The sequence below is a fragment of the Capra hircus genome, chromosome 23, assembly GCF_001704415.2.
Source record: "Capra hircus breed San Clemente chromosome 23, ASM170441v1, whole genome shotgun sequence".
Classification (NCBI taxonomy): Eukaryota; Metazoa; Chordata; class Mammalia; order Artiodactyla; family Bovidae; genus Capra; species Capra hircus.
In genome coordinates this window covers 17,325,024-17,342,302 of record NC_030830.1, presented here as the reverse complement: position 1 = coordinate 17,342,302, position 17,279 = coordinate 17,325,024, and positions in this window count along the sequence as shown.

Below are 17,279 nucleotides of genomic sequence, written 5' to 3'. Positions count from 1 at the left end.
GCCAGGCCTTCCTGTCCATCACCAACTCCTGGAGCTCACTCAAACTCATGTCCATTGAGTCGGTGATGCCATCCAGCCATCTCATCCTCTGTCATCCCCTTCTCCTCCTGCCCCCAATCCCTCCCAGCATCCAGGGTCAACTCTTCGCATGAGGTGCCCAAAGTATTGAAGTTTCAGCTTTAGCATCATTTCTTCCAAAGAACACCCAGGACTGATCTCCTTTAGAATGGACTCATTGGATCTTCTTGCAGTCCAAGGTTCTCTCAAGAGTCTTCTCCAACACCACAGTTCAAAAGCATCAGTTCTTCGGTGCTCAGCTTTCTTCACAGTCGAACTCTCACATCCATACATGACTACTGGAGAAACCGTAGCCTTGACTAGACAGATTTTTGTTGGCAAAGTAATGTCTCTGCTTTTGAATATGCTGTCTAGGTTGGTCATAACTTTCCTTCCAAGGAGTAAGTGTCTTTTAATTTCATGGCTGCAGTCACCATCTGCAGTGATTTTGGAGCCCCAAAAAATAAAGTCTGACACTGTTTCCACTGTTTTCCCATCTATTTCCCATGAAGTGATGGGACCAGATGCCATGATCTTAGTTTTCTGAATGTTGAGCTTTAAGCCAACTTTTTCGCTCTCCTCTTTCACTTTCATCAAGAGGCTTTTTAGTTCCTCTTCACTTTCTGCCATAAGGGTGGTGTCATCTGCATATCTGAGGTGATTGATATTTCTCCCAGCAATCTTGATTCTAGCTTGTGTTTCTTCCAGCCCAGTATTTCTTATGATGTACTCTGCATATAAGTTAAATAAGTAGGGTGACAATATACAGCCTTGATGTACTCTTTTCCCAATTTGGAAATAGTCTGTTGTTCCATGTCTAGTACTAACTGTTGCTTCCTGACCTGCATACAGGTTTCTCAAGAGGCAGGTCAGGTGGTCTGGTGTTCCCATCTCTTTCAGAATTTTCCACAGTTTTTTGTGATCCACATAGTCAAAGGCTTTGGCATAGTCAATAAAGCAGAAATACATGTTTTTCTGGAACTCTTTTGCTTTTTCGATGATCCAGTGGATGCTGGCAATTTGATCTCTGGTTCCTCTGCCTTTTCTAAAACCAGCTTGAACATCTGGAATTTCACGGTTCATGTATTGCTGAAGCCTGGCTTGGAGAATTTTGAACATTACTTGACTAGTGTTTGAGATGAGTGCAATTGTGCGGTGGTTTGCGTACTCTTTGGCATTGTGTTTCTTTGGGATTGGAATGAAAACTGACCTTTTCCAGTCCTGTGGCCACTGCTGAGTTTTCCAAATTTGCTGGCATATTGAGTGCAACACTTTCACAGCCTCATCTTTCAGGATTTGAAATAGCTCAGCTGGAATTCCATCACCTCCACTAGCTTTGTTCGTAGTGATGCTTTCTAAGGCCCACTTGACTTCACATTCCAGGATGTGTGGCTCTAGGTGAGTGATCACACCATCATGATTATCTGGTTCGTGAAGCTCTTTTTTGTACAGTTCTTCTTTGTATTCTTGCCATATCTTCTTAATATCATCTGCTTCTGTTAGGTCCATACCATTTCTGTCCTTTATCGAGCCCATCTTTGCATGAAATGTTCCCTTGGTATCTCTAGAAGGAATCAATAACAGAATATCTGAAGCAGAAGAATGAATCATTGAGGTGGAAGAAAAAATGGTGGAAATAATTTCTGAAGAGCAGAATAAAGTAAAAAGATTGAAAAGAACTGAGGATAGTCTCAGAGACCCCTGCTGCTGCTGCTGCTAAGTCGCTTCAGTTGTGTCCGACTCTGTGCGACCCCATAGATGGCAGCCCACCAGGCTCTGCCACCCCTGGGATTCTCCAGGCAGGAACACTGGAGTGGGTTGCCATTTCCTTCTCCAATGCATGAAAGTGAAACATGAAAGTGAAGTCGCTCAGTCATGTCCGACACTTTGTGACCCCATGGACTGCAGCCCACGAGGCTCCTCCATCCATGGCATTTGCCAGGCAAGAGTACTGGAGTGGTGTGCCATTGCCTTCTCCGAGAGACCCCTGGGACAATATCAAATGCACCAACAATCAGATTATAGGGGTCCCAGAAGAAGAAGAGAAAAAGAAAGTATATGAGATAATCTTTGAAGAGATTATAGTTGAAAATTTCCCCATCATGGAAAAGGAAATAGTCAATCAAAGTCCAAGGGACACAAAGAGTCCCATACAGGGTAAACCTAAGGAGAAACACATCAAGACACATACTAATCAAACTAACAAAGACTAAACACAAAGAAAGAATATTAAAAGCAGCAAGGGAGAAGCAACAAGTAACATACAAGGGAAACCCCATAGACTTAACAGCTGATCTTTCAGCAGAAACTCTGCAGGCCAGAAGAGAATGGCAGGATATATTAAAGTACCCAAAGGGAAAAATCTACAATCAAGACGACTGTACCTGGCAAGGATCTCATTCAAAAAAAAATTTTTTTTTTAATTTTTTTTTTACTTTATTTATTTATTTATTTATTTATTTTTTTAAAATTTAAAATCTTTAATTCTTACATGTGTTCCCAAACATGAACCCCCCCTCCCACCTCCCTCCCCATAACATCTCTCTGGGTCATCCCCATGCACCAGCTCCAAGCATGCTGTATCCTGCATCAGACATAGACTGGCGATTCAATTCTTAAAGCTTTTCAGACAAGCAAAAGTTAAGAACATTCAATACCACCAAACCAGCTTTAAAACAAATGTTAAATGGACTTATATAGTCAAGAAATACAGGAGAAGAAAAAAGATCTACAGAATCAGCCCCAAACAATTAAGAAAATGGCAATAGGAACTCATATATCAATAATTACCTTAAATGTAAATGGATTAAATGCTCCAACCAAAAGACACAGACTGCCTCAATGGATTAAAAAAAAAGGTCCATCAGAAAGCTCATACACAATGATCAAGTTGGGTTTATTCCAGGAATGCAAGGATTCTTCAATATACACAAGTCAATCAATATGATACACCATATTAACAAATTGAAAGATAAAAACCATACGATCATCTCAATAGATGCAGAAAAAGCTTTTGACAAAATTCAGCACCCATTTATGATTAAAACTCTTCAAAAAATGGGCATAGAAGGAAACTACCTCAACATAATAAAGGCCATATATGATAACTCTACAGCAAACATTATTCTCAATGGTGAAAAACTGAAAGCATTCCCCCTAAGATCAGGAACAATACAAAGGTGTCCATTTTCACTACTATTATTCAACATAGTTCTGGAAGTCCTAGCTACACCAATCAGAGAAGAAAAAGAAATAAAAGGAATCCAGATCAGAAAAGAAGTAAAGCTCTCACTGTAGGCAGATGATATGATACTGTACATAGAAAATCCTAAAGATAGTATCAGAAAATTACTAGAGCTAATCAGTAAATTTAGCAAAGTTGTAGGATACAAAATCAATACACAGAAATCACTTGCATTTCTATACACTAACAATGAAAAATCAGAAAGAGAAATTAAAGACCAATCCATTCACCATTGCAACAAAAAGAATTAAATATCAGGAATAAACTTACCTAAGGAGACAAATGGAGAAGGAAATGGCAACCCACTCCAGTACTCTTGCCTGGAAAATCCCAAGGACGGAGGAGCCTGGTGGGCTGCAGTCCATGGAGTCGTGAAGAGTCGGACACGACTGAGTGACTTCACTTTCACTTTTCACTTTCATGCACTGGAGAAGGAAATGGCAACCCACTCCAGTGTTCTTGCCTGAAGAATCCCAGGGACGGTGGAGCCTGGTGGGCTGCTGTCTATGGGGTCACACAGAGTCGAACACGTCTGAAGCAACTTAGCAACAAGGAGACAAAAGAACTATATATAGAAAATTATAAGACATGGATGAAAGAAATCAAAGATGACATAAACAGATAGAGAGATATTCCATGTTCCTGGGTAGGAAGAATCAATATTGTGAAAATGACTGTACTACCAAATGCAATATACAGATTCAATGTGATCCCTATCAAATTACCAATGGCATTTTTCACAGAACTAGAACAAAAATTTCAGAATTCATATGGAAAAACAGAAGACCCGAATAGCCAAAGCAGCCTTGAGAAAGAAGAATGGAGCGGGAGGAATCAACCTTCCTGACTTCAGATTATACTACAAAGCTACAGTCATCAAGACAGTATGGTACTGGCACAAAAACAAAAATAGACATCAATGGAACAAGACAGAAAGCCCAGAAATAAACCCATGCACCTATGGGTACCTTATTTTTGACAAAGTAAGCAAGAATATACAATGGGGCAAAGACAGCCTCTTCACTAAATGGTGCTGGGAAAACTGGACAGCTATATGTAAAAGAATGAAATTAGAACATTTCCTAACACCATAATGGATTATGGGTTAGCTATATGTAAAAGAATGAAATTAGAACACTTCCTAACACCAAACTCAAAATGGATTAAAGACGTAAATGTAAGATCAGAAACTATAAAACTCCTAGAGGAAGACATAGGCAGAACACTCGATGACATTAATCAAAGCAAGATCCTCTATGACCCACCTCCTAAAGTAATGGAAATAAAAACAAAAGTAAACAAGTGGGACCTGATTAAACTTCAAAGCATTTGCACAGCAAAGAACTATAAGCAAGGTGAAAAGACAACCCTCAGAATGGGAGACAATAATAGCAAATGAAACAACTGACACAGGATTCATTTCCAACATATACCAGCAGCTCATACAACTCAATGCCAAAAAAATAAACCCAATCAAAAAGTGGGGAAAAGACCTAAACAGACATTTCTCCAAAGAAGATATACAGATGGCTAATAAACACATGAAAAGATGCTCAACATTGCTCATTATTAGAGAAAGGCAAATCAAAACCACAGTGAGATATCACCTCACACTGGCCAGAATGGCCATCATCAAAAAGTCTACAAACAATAAATGCTGGAGAGGGTGTGGAGAAAAGGTAATGCTTTTGCAGTATTGGTGGGAATACAAATTGGTACAACACTATAGAAGACAGTATGGAGATTCCTTAAAAATCTAAGAATAAAACTACCATATGATCCAGCAATCCCACCCCTAGGCATATACCCTGAGGAAACCAAAATTGAAAAATACATGTGTATCCCATTGTTCACTGCAGCACTCTTTACAATAGCTAGAACATGGAAGCAACCTAGATGTCCATTGACAGATGAATGGATAAAGAAGTTATGGTACATATACACAATGGAATATTACTCAGCCATAAAAAGGAATGCATTTGAGTCAGGTCTGATGAGGTGGATGAACCTAGAATCTCTTATACAGAGTGAAGTAAGTCAGAAAGAGAAAGATAAATATTGCATTCAAATACGCATAGACAGAATCTAGAAAAATGGTACTGAAGAATTTATTTACAGGGAGGCAATGGAGAAACAGACATAGAGAATAGAGTTATGGACGTCGGGAGAGGGGAGGAGAGGGTGAGATGTATGGAAAGAGTAACATGGAAACTTATATTACCATGTGTTAAATAGATAGCCAATGGGAATTTGATGTGTGGCTCAGGAAACTCAGACAGGGGCTCCATATCAACCTAGAGGGGTGGATGGGGAGGGAGATAAGGAGGGAAGTTCAAGAGGGAGAGGATATGTGTGTACCTATGGCTGATTCATGCTGAGGTTTGACAGAAAACAACAAAATTCTATAAAGCAATTATCCTTCAATTAAAAATAAAAAACAGAAGAATCTTGGACCTAAGTCAGGATTTCCTTTAATGTCAACAGATAACATCTTCACCAGAAAGTCAGTTCAGAAAAATTCCTTATTATGCTGCATATGTTTGATATCTTCAAAATCAAGGTTTATAGTTTTCCTACTCCTGTCTGAGTCACCATTATTATAGTATGGAAAGAACCTTACATGATCTCCAGAAAGCATCTGGTTTATTTCCTCAGCTGGACCAATTGACTCATGTTTTAGGTCATTACCATTTCCTATTCAGCACAGTATTATCTTTCCAATTACTGCTTTCATGCATGCGTGCATGGATGCTCAGTTGTGTCCAGCTCTTTGTGACCTCATGGACCGTAGCCCACCACATTCCTCTGTCCATGGGATTTCCCAGGCAGGAATACTGGAATGGGTTCCCAGTTCATGCTCCAGGGGATTTCCCTATCCAGGGATTGAACCTGCACCTTTGCACTGAAGGCAGATTCTTTAAACCTAACAGAGATGTATGTATGCGTGTGTGCTAAGTCACCAGGTGCTAAAAAAAACTTCCCAGGTAAGATGACTGGGCTTGACTTGAGTTCTAATGGTTGAGAGAGTGCTGAGTTTCTTCACTGAGAAAGGAAAGGAGGGGAATTCCCTGGCAGTACAGTGATTAGGACTCAGCACTTTCACTGCCACGGCCTGGGTTTAATCCCTGGTCAGGAAACTGAGAGAAAGGGAGGAAGGAAGACAAGGAAAAAAAGAAAAAGAAAGGTAGGAAGACAAGAAATGGAGAGAGGGAAGGAGCAGGGAAGAAAGAGGAAAATAAAGAAGGAAAACATCATCAGTATCACATCCAGGAGGTGGCTGACATATGCCATGTCCATTTTCCATCTCGGTGGTAAAAAACTTAGAAAAAGTAACTTCCCAACACAGTTCATTCTTTTCTTGCAAAACTTTTCTGGTTGTTTCATTTGTATTATTTCTAGCTGATGAAAAGCAAGAAACTCACTGAAACTTTCCTGTGAGGTCATAGGAGGAGCCACTGAACCACATTCCAAATTTCTTACTGCAAGTTGTTGTCGTATAGTTGCTCAGTCATGTCCAACTCTTTGTGACCCCATGGACTGCAGCATGCCAGGCCTCCCTGTCCTTCACTATGTCCCAGAGTTTGCTCAAACTCATATCCATTGAATCAATGATTCCATCCAAACATCTTATCCTCTGTCATCCCCTTCTCCTGCCTTCAATCTTTCCCAGCATCAGGGTGTTTTCCATTGAGTCAGTTCTTCTAATCTCGTGGCCAAAGTATTGGAGCTTCAGCTTCAGAATCAGTCCTTCCAATGAATATTCAGGACTGATTTCCTTTAGGATTGACTGGTTTGACTTCCTTGCTCTTCAAGGGACTCTTAAGAGTCTTCACCAGCACCACAGTTTGAAAACATCAATGCTTTGGCACTCAAACATCTTTATAGTCCAACTCTCACATCCATACATGACTCCTGGAAAAACCATAGCTTTGACTATATAGACATTTGTTGGCAAAGTGATGTCTCTGCTTTTTAATACGCTGTGTAGGTTTGTCACAGTTTTATTCCAAGGAGTAAGCATCTTTTAATATCATGGCTGCAGTCATTATCTGCATTGATTTTGGAGCCCAAGAAAATAAAGTCTGTTACTGTTTCCATTTTTTTCCCCATCTATTTGCCATAAAGTGATGGGACTGGATGCCATGATCTTCATTTTTTGACTGTTGAGTTTTAAGCCATCTTTAGGACCTGAAAGATAGTGAACTCTGCCTGGGCAGGAAGAAGCCATAGGAAACTCTATTGGAGGTCCGTAGTCATCCTGACGTGTAGATCGGTCATCTGACCTGGCTACAGGGGCAAAACACTAATCGAACCATCTTATTTCCCTCCTTTGCTTTTCCCGTGGATAATGAAGACCACATACAGAGGTTGGTTTTGTAATGGCTGCAACTCCTCTTATAGTTTCCATCATGGTTTGTCATCTAAACTCTCATCAAATACAGGACTTTTGTCAGAGAATTTTTGCCTCATTTGACCTCTTGAGCCTAAACAGACTAGTTCCTCTTCTTAACTCCAGCTTTAAAAAAATTTATGAAAATCCTTCTGTAGCATGCTAGAGGTATGAATGATATTATACAAGATTTTTATTATGTTTATTATTCATTTCCTCCTAGTCTTCTAGCATTATTCGTGTGAACAATAGAAAATTCATTCCTGGATTATTTTAGCTATTGCAGTTCCCTTTGAATCTTTTCAGGTGAAACCAATCCTTGTATCCAGTCCCTCCAGAGAAGTGGATTTCTTTTCTATGCATTATTTTTCGTATATGTAAAATGGATATAAACTTGCTATGCTTCTTCCCAAGGGAGACTTTGATAATCAAATGAAATAATATGGGTAAAAATTATTTAAGTGTTCAAAAGTGGTAGATGTCTTGTAGTAATAAGAGCTCATTATTAATAATGAGTGCTACCATTAAGCTGAGTCCCCAGTGGATCCTAGGCCTTGTGCCAAAAGCTTTATTGGCATCATCTCATCTTCATTCTTATAACTCCATCATTCACATTTTACAGATAAGGAGGTTGAGTAATCACCTAATGGCACACAGAGGCAGAATTCAGGTCTGTCTTAGCCTATTGCCAGTGCTCTTAGACATCGTACTGTATAGCCTCAATAATATTTCTTGAATGTCCAGTATCCACTGTGATGATGTCAATTGGATATTATGGACAGAAGGTCTATTATGGCTTAGGTGGTCCCCCTCATTAGTGTAGTCACAGCTAGCAATAATAATTTAAAAATAACTTCACTCTTTCTGTATAGACCTTTACACCACTTCATTTAATCCTATCAACACTGCATTAACCAGAGCAGATACTGTTGTTGTTGTTGATACTGTTGCCAAGTTGTATCCAATGTTTCGCAACCCTGTGGACTGCAGTGTGCCAGGCTTCCCTGTCCCTCACTGTCTCCTAGAGTTTGCCCAAGTTCCCGTCCACTGAATCAGTGATGCTGTCCAGCCATCTCATCCCCTGTTGCCCTCACTTTATTTAGAGAGGCTGGTGATCTAAGATCTCATAACGTGTTAGGTGTCCATGCCAGGTCTTTTCTTAGCTGGGTTTTGTGTTTGTTAGTAGCCATGCTAACATCCATCCATCCAGGGGCACTTCTTACATATCTCTCTCTCAGATCAGAATTCTTCAAGTTGGCATTCATTTATTGATCACGCTCAGTCTCCCACACTCATGGTTATCATCCTCGGGAGGGGTGGGTATATTACATTTCTTTGGTTGGTGTAACAAGTTAACACAAATTTAGTAGCTTAAAACAACACAGATTTACTATCTTACAGTTTTATAGGTTAGAAGTACAACATGAGGCTCGCTGGAATAAAATCCAGCTGTTAGCAAGACTGTGTTCCTTTCTTAAGGCTCTGGAAGAGAACCTGTTCCTTTGCTTTTTCTAGCTTCAGAGATTGCCCCACATTCCTTGGCTCATGGCCCTTTCCTCTTTCAGCAAAGCCACCAACAGCTTGTAAAGTTCACCTCACATCCCATCACTCTGGACTCCCCTTCTGCCTCCCTCTTCCAGTATTTACGGATCCTTGTGATTCCACTGAACCCACCTGGACAATCTAGAATAATTGCCTTATCTTAAGGTCAGTGGACCTTAATTTCATTTGCAACTTTAGTTCCCTTTTGCCATTTGTTGTTGTTCAGTCGCTAAGTCGTGTCCAACTCTTTTGTGACCCCATGGACTGTAGCCCACCAGACTCCTCTGTCCATGGGATTTCCCAGGCAAGGATACAGGAGTGGGTTGCCATTTCCTTATCCAGGGGATCTTCCTGACCCAGATTTTGAACCAGTGTCTCCTGCATTGGCAAGCAGATTATCACTGAGCCACCAGGGAAGGCCCTCCCTTTGCCATAGAAGCAAATGTATTCATAGTTCCCCAGGGGGATTAGAACATAGATATGTTGGGGGTCATTATTCTGCCTCCCACAAGGGCTCGTTTACATTTAAAATGAAAGCTCATCTACATTTAAGGTTAATGAGTATAGGTGGTTGGTATGACTTTCCACAGTGGTCTGTTGATGTATTTCTACCATTGGAAAGGGGAGTGTTGACTCTTGATTTTTATGTAGGTGGGCTGGGCCTGCTCACACAGAAACTGCTCATTAGGGAGAGGTAGGGACCTGAGCTAACCATGCCCATTGGTAGCCAAAGGTAGGTTGTTAATACTTTGCAGAGGCATTCTAGAATAATTGTACTTGGCCACAGCTGCCATTCGTTTTTGCTTCCTCTCTGTTGGTTGAAAAAGTCCTGAGAAAATTCAAACTATCCTCCACTGACCTTGTAGGTCCCCCTCTTCCTTTTCTAAGTGACATTTAAGGGCTCCCTTTGTATATCTGATACATTCCAACAAGGTTTTTCATATTTCCCTACCCTCTTTTCAAATCTCAATAGGTTGCTTCCAGCTTCAATGAGATACCAGATATCAAATACCTAATATTAGGTAGATATTTCAGTTAGGAATTTAGTTGCAAACTTACTTTAGATAGTGCAAGCAGTACAGAAATTTGTTAAAACATATTAGTGTCTAGGAGGGCCAGAGAGTCAGACATGGAGGTTAAGGAACCAGGAACAATGCCCAGATTATAAGTGAGTTCTGATTTCTATGCTGGGAGAAGTCAAGGGTGGGGTGGGGAATTGTATCCCAAATAAAGGATGCATGTTAAATAAAGTTGCTGCCAGAAAGCTTGACAAAGATTTGCTATCTAGGTAATCAGTAAATAGAATCTTTATTTCCCAGAAAAAAATTAACAAACTGGAATGGATACATAAACATGTTAGCTGTATCTCAGGCAAAGTTCACTATGAAACTTTATTATGAAAACCTTCAAACATATGCTAAACTTCAACTTTATAGCAATTCTTGGTTAATCTTGTTTTCATTGTGTGTTGTGCCCAATTTTCCCTGATTATTTTGAAGCAAGTCATAAACACCAAAGTCTTTTCATTCATAAATCTTTTGGCATGTATCTCTAAGAAATGAGGATTACTTGTGAATTTTCAGTTCTGGAAAATCAGCAAGGCACATCCACTTGTCTGGTTTTGCAACAGTACTCAGATTCCCCTTCAGGATCACAAATATTTATCTAGTAAACACTATGTGGAAGATACTGGAATAGGTAGCTCACAGTCTTCAGGCATTTACAACCTATTCATTTATTTACCCATTCACCTGGTCAATAAAAGGTTAATAAATACCAGCTACCTTTCTCATATCTAGCTCAATACAGAGATTAATAAAAATATAGCCATTGCTTATAGGGAGCTTATTGTTGTTGTTGTGGACTATTTTTAAAAGTCTTTATTGAATTTGTTACAATACTGCTTCAGTTTTATATTTTGATTTTTTGGCCGCAAGGCATGTGGGATCGTAACTGTGTGACCAGGGATCAAAACCATACCACCTTCAAAGTTTTAACCACTGGACAGCCAGGGAAGTCCCTTTAGGGGAATTTTGATGGAGAACAGACAAAAGTCTGATGTGTTAAATAAACAAGAAGGAGATCAGCCCTGGGATTTCTTTGGAAGGAATGATGCTAAAGCTGAAACTCCAGTACTTCGCCACCTCATGCGAAGAGTTGACTCATTGGAAAAGACTCTGATGCTGGGAGGGACTGGGGGCAGGAGGAGAAGGGGACGACAGAGGATGAGATGGCTGGATGGCATCACTGACTCGATGGACGTGAGTCTGAGTGAACTCCGGAAGTTGGTGATGGACAGGGAGGCCTGGCACGCTGCAATTCATGGGGTCACAAAGAATCAGACATGACTGAGCGACTGAACTGAACTGAAACTATTAGTTAAAGAGATGTTCATAAGCACTACGTGATCACAGAACGAATAAAAAAAACAGTAGACAAAGTTTTTATGGAAGATTTTTGATATGCTAGTTCCCAGTTACTCATAGGTAGAAACTGCATACCTACTGAATGTAGTTGAATATCTTTGATTCAATGCAAGTACAGATATATTATACACACTTTAAAACAGAGAGAAAGAACACTGTTTAACATATTTGCTAACATTTCCTTTTGGGGGAATCCATAAAAGTACATAAAGCCCCCAAATGTGTTTATTTTTACGCAAATATTATGTTATCCAGAGTTATATCACTCAGAAGGGATATACTAGAGATGTGTAACTTCAATGATTTCCAAACCCAAAGAGGCAAATATCTGACTTGTTATAACAAGTTGGTTTGAGGGTGAAGAAGGAAATATAGCCTTCCATGTTTCTAAGTAAGACATGCATAAATGATACCAGAACTGAGCTGAATTTAAAAGTTTTCAGCTCAGATTTTGTAAGCACAGCAGTCTCCCAACCCTCCATTTCCATCATTTTTGGTGAAGACTGAATTGTAAACAAGGAAAGAACTCCATCTGGACAGGACAAATTGGTCTAGTGTTTGGACAATTCTCAAATTGCTGAACTCTGAACACATGATGTACATAAGATAGCATATCCTTAATTGACATCATACATAATATCTTGGGTACCTGGATGTATAAAGTGTAATAATTCATATTAAAAAAATAGGGCAAAAGTTACCTTAAAAGTAAAGTTAGAGTTTCTCTAGTGTGTATGGCAAACTAACCTGGGAGGGATAGTACCTTCTGAGTGAACAGGTACTTGGCTAGGTTCTTTTTCAGCCTGCATTCTTTGTACATGTCACCTGATTTGTAAGTGGCTGTCATAGAGGTTATAATAGAAGCTCAAAAACAAATCGCTTTTCAAAGACCTTCCTTCAGTTCAGTTCAGTTCAGTTCAGTCGTTCAGTCGTGTCCGACTCTTTGCAATGTTGAGCAATTGAATGGGTACTGCTATAGTCATAGGAAAAATTCTTTCTAAAATTTCTTGGAAGATGAAGAAAAATGTGGAAAGTGAAGAAAGGGACAAGAACTTCCGTGCCTTTGTCCACAGAAAGTGGATGTCAAAGGGCTGTCTGGCCTGTGACCCTAGGGTTCTGCACTGTATCCTCAGGTTTCTAGAGGGAAAATGTGATTTCCTGAAAAGAGGTATTGATCAGCTTCTCCATTTTCATCATAAAAGTAGACTGGAGGTTGCTGATGTAACTTTATTCTTGTTGTGCATTTGACTCCTAATTGTTTCACGGCCGTGGAGAATAGAATTAACAAGTCTGAATAGCATCTTTTGACAAGCTGACTTACGAGGCTGGCCCTTGGCTAGCAATTGGGAATTTAAATTTGGGAAGTGTTCCCATGGTTAACTGGTAAGACGGGCTCACTGAGCCCAAACCATTTGTACTAACAGTATTTGTACTTACATCAAACACCTGATTTTCTTCTGGGAGTCTGGAATCTGGCTACATACCAAACAGGGGGTACCTATGTGACTGGCCTCCAATAAAAACCCTGGGTTTTCCTCTCTCTAATAAGCTTTCTTGTTTGGGAACAGTTCATCTGTGTCATCATAGCTTGCTGCTGGGGGTAGGTGCATCCTAAGGGACTGCCTTGAGAAAGGACTGAAAGCTTGTGCCTGGTCTCCTTGGACATCGCCTCAAGTACCTTTTTCTTTTGCTGATTTTGCTTTGCCTTCTTTCACTGTAATAAATCATGGCCAGAAGTTCAAATATATGCTGAGTCCTGTAGTCCTCCTAACAAATCATCAAATCTGGGCGTGGTCTTGAGGTCTTCCGACACAGTTGGAAGATCTATTAGGCTTATTTAAAAGAAGCATGAGGGACTTTATGCTGTGGGACTTCATGGTGTGGTCCAGTGGTTAAGAATCTGCCTGCCAATGCTGGGGACCCAGGTTTGATCCCTGGTCTGGGAAGATCCCACATGCCTTAGGGCAACAAAGCCATAACTACTGAGCCACCTGCTACAGCATCCTAAAGCCCACGCTCGGCAACAAGAGAAGCCACCACAACGAGAAGCCCATGTACCTCAACTAGAGGGTATCCCCACTTCCTGCAACTATAGAGAGCCCATGCCCAGCAACGAAGATCAGCGCAGCCAAATAAATAGATAAAAAGAAAAGTATAAGAGGAGCATGAAAAGATGATGGCCTTGCATTTTGGAGAATTGCCATTGTCTTTATATTTATTACACTTATTAAGGTGAGATCAATGTGTTCCAGGGGGTGAGGTTATAGACCTTAGAACGGAAAAGTGTGAGATAAGGACCCCAACTATGACCTGAGCAAGTAACTTTGCCAATTAAAGTTTCACTATCTTTACATGTAAAATGTAGATAACAATATTTATAGCAAATAATTATTCCAGAGATTAAATGAGATAATGTGTCTAAAACTTACCTCAGTATTTGGCACAGAATCATAGTTCAATACTATTGCTGTGATTAAAGGAAGACTACTGAGTTGTATCTTCAAATATTCTCCTAGTTGAAAAAATAGTGTATCTATGGTAGAGAAAAATCTAAATTATTCCTGATATTGAAGAAAGATTATAGAAAGAAGGAACTATACTTATATATTATCTTATATACAACATATGCATTATATTTCTAATATTCATATTTCATACATTATGAATAGAAAATATTCACAATATGTATGGGCTTCCCAGGTGGCTCAGACAGTAAAGAATCTGCCTGCAATGTAGGAGATCCAGGTTTGATCCCTGGGTTGGGAGGATCCCCTGGAGAAAGGCATGGCAACCCACTCCAGTATTTTTGCTGAGAGAATTCCATGGACAGAGGGGCCTGATGGGTCCATGGGCTTGCAAAGAGTCAGACACCACTGAGCAACTTGCACTTTCACTTTTATAATATGTACATAAGATATATACATGATATTTCAACTTGTATTTTTTCACATTATAAAGCTAATACACACGGTTAAAAGCATTTAAATGATACAAAAATATAAAAAATAGAGAGCGAAATTCCTCCATAATTTTACATCTTCCCTGCAAGATCTAGTGCTTATGCTTTTAGGTTTTTTTATGTGTATACAGACACACACAATTTGAAGGAAAAAGTGGATCACATTACCCATATTGCTTCATGTTCATTCACTAATATATCTTGGCACTTGGTATTTCCATGTCATTCCATACAGGGCAACCTCATATTTTAAAATGAGAGTTGGCTTCCCATTGTTTGGACATGCCATAGCCTGTTTAACCAAGCCCCTTCTGATGAACATTTATTAGGTGTAAAGTGAAGTTATTATAGACAGGGTTCCCATAAGTAAATTCTACATTTTATTTTTAAATTTTTAAAAGTCTTTTCGCTGCACCATACAGGATGTGGGATCCCAGTATTCCGATCAAGAATCAAACCTGTGACCCTGCATTTTCAGTGTGGTGTCTTTACCACTGGACTGCCAGCAAAGTCCTAGAAAATGCTACATTTTAGAGAACAATTCCTGCTTTCTTTACTCCATTAGGAGAAATGATAAAAGCATGAAAAAGGGAAAAAATATAAAGAAAAGTGTGGCTTTTTTCTCTTAACTAAATTGAGAGATAGACTTACTTAACCTGAAGATGTGAGCTGAGAGAGCTTGACTCATGCAACTTGCCTCCAAGGGCAACTTCAAGGTCACACAAGCTTAGACTACCAGCCAATCAGAATCTGATTTCTAAAAGAAAACTGAAACGAAAAAGCTGTGTTCAAACAAAATTGAGATTGTAAAAGGTTGTACAGTGATTGATGTCTCCTTAAAAATTTGGCCTGGTTTGGATCCTGATTTGACCCAGAATATATAGAGACAACTGGGGGAATTTGACTACTGACTGGATACTTGATATTAAGGAATTTTAAACAAATGCACTAGATTTGGTCATGATGTTATAATTATGTTGATTAGAATCCTCATGTTTTAGAGATACATACTGAGATTCTCGAAGATAAAATCATGATGTCTGGAGTTAGCTTCAGAATCAGGAAAGAACTGTCTATACAAGAATATACAATGGGGCAAAGATAGTCTCTTTGATAAGTGGTGCTGGCAAAACTGGACAGCTATGTGCAAAAGAATGAAATTAAAACACTTCATAACAACATACATAACGATAAACTCAAAATGGATTAAGGACCTAAATGTAGACCAGAAACTATAAAACTTAGAGGAAACCATAGGCAGAAAACTTGATGACATAAATCAAAGCAAGATCTTCTATGACCCACCTCCTAGAGTAATGGGAATAAAAGTAAAAATAAACAAGTGGGACCTAATTAAACTTGAAAGCTTTTGCACAGCAAAGGAAACTACAAACAAGGTGAAAAGACAATCCTCAGGATGGGAGAAAATAATCACAAAGAAAACAGCTGACAAAGAATTAATTTCCAAAATATGCAAGCAGCTCCTACAACTCAAAACAGGAAAAACAAACAACCCAATCAAAAAGATGGGAAAAAGACCTAAACAGACATTTCACCAAAGAAGACATACAGATGGCTGACAAGCACATGAAAAGATGCTCAAAACCACTCATTATTAGAGAGATGCAAATCAAAACTACAATGAGATACCACCTCATACTAGTCAGAATGGCCATCATCAAAAAGTCTACCAACAATAAATCCTGAAAAGGGTGTGGAGAACAGGGAACCTTTTTACACTGTCGGTGGGATTGCAAATCGGTACAGCTGCTATAGAAGACAGTATGGAGATTCCTTTAAAAGCTAGGAATAAAACCACCATATGACCAGTAATGCCATGCCTAGGCATATACACTGAGGACAGCAAAATGGAAAAAAAACACATGTACACCAATGTTCATTGCAGCACTCTTAACAATATCTAGAACATGGAAGCAACCTAGATGTCCATCAACAGATGAATGGATAAAGAAGTTGTGGTACATATATACAATGGAATACTATTCAGCCATAAAAAGGAACACATCTGAGTCAGTTCTAATGAGGTGGACAAACCTAGAACCTATTATACAGAGTGAAGTAAGTCAGAAAGAGAAAGATAAATATCATATACTAATGCATATATATGGAATCTAGAAATATGGTACCAATACATTTATTTTTCAGGTCAGGAATGGAGAAACAGACATAGAGATCGAACCTATGGACATGGGGGAGGGAAGGAAGGAGAAGGTAAGATGTATGGAGAGAGTAACATGGAAATTTACAATACCATATATAAAATAGATAGCCAACAGGAATTTGCTGTATGACTCAGGGAACTCAAACAGGGACTTTGTGACAGGATGAAGGTTGGGATGGGGAGGGGGATGGGAAGGAGGTTCAAAAGGGAGGGGACAGGGTGTACTTAAGGCTGATTCTTGTTGATGTATCACAGAAAACCACAAAATTCTATAAAGCAATTATCCTTCAATTAAAAAAATTTTTAATATAATTGCCTATAAATGTGCATGTGTGAGGTTGTGTGAGTAAATTATATAAGCTGGGTCAAGGAAGTTGATGGTATCATTCTTTCTACTTTTGTATATTGTGAAACTTTCTGTAAGAAGTTGAAAAACAACTAGGCCTTGATGACTAATTATGTCTGTGGGGGCAGAAAAA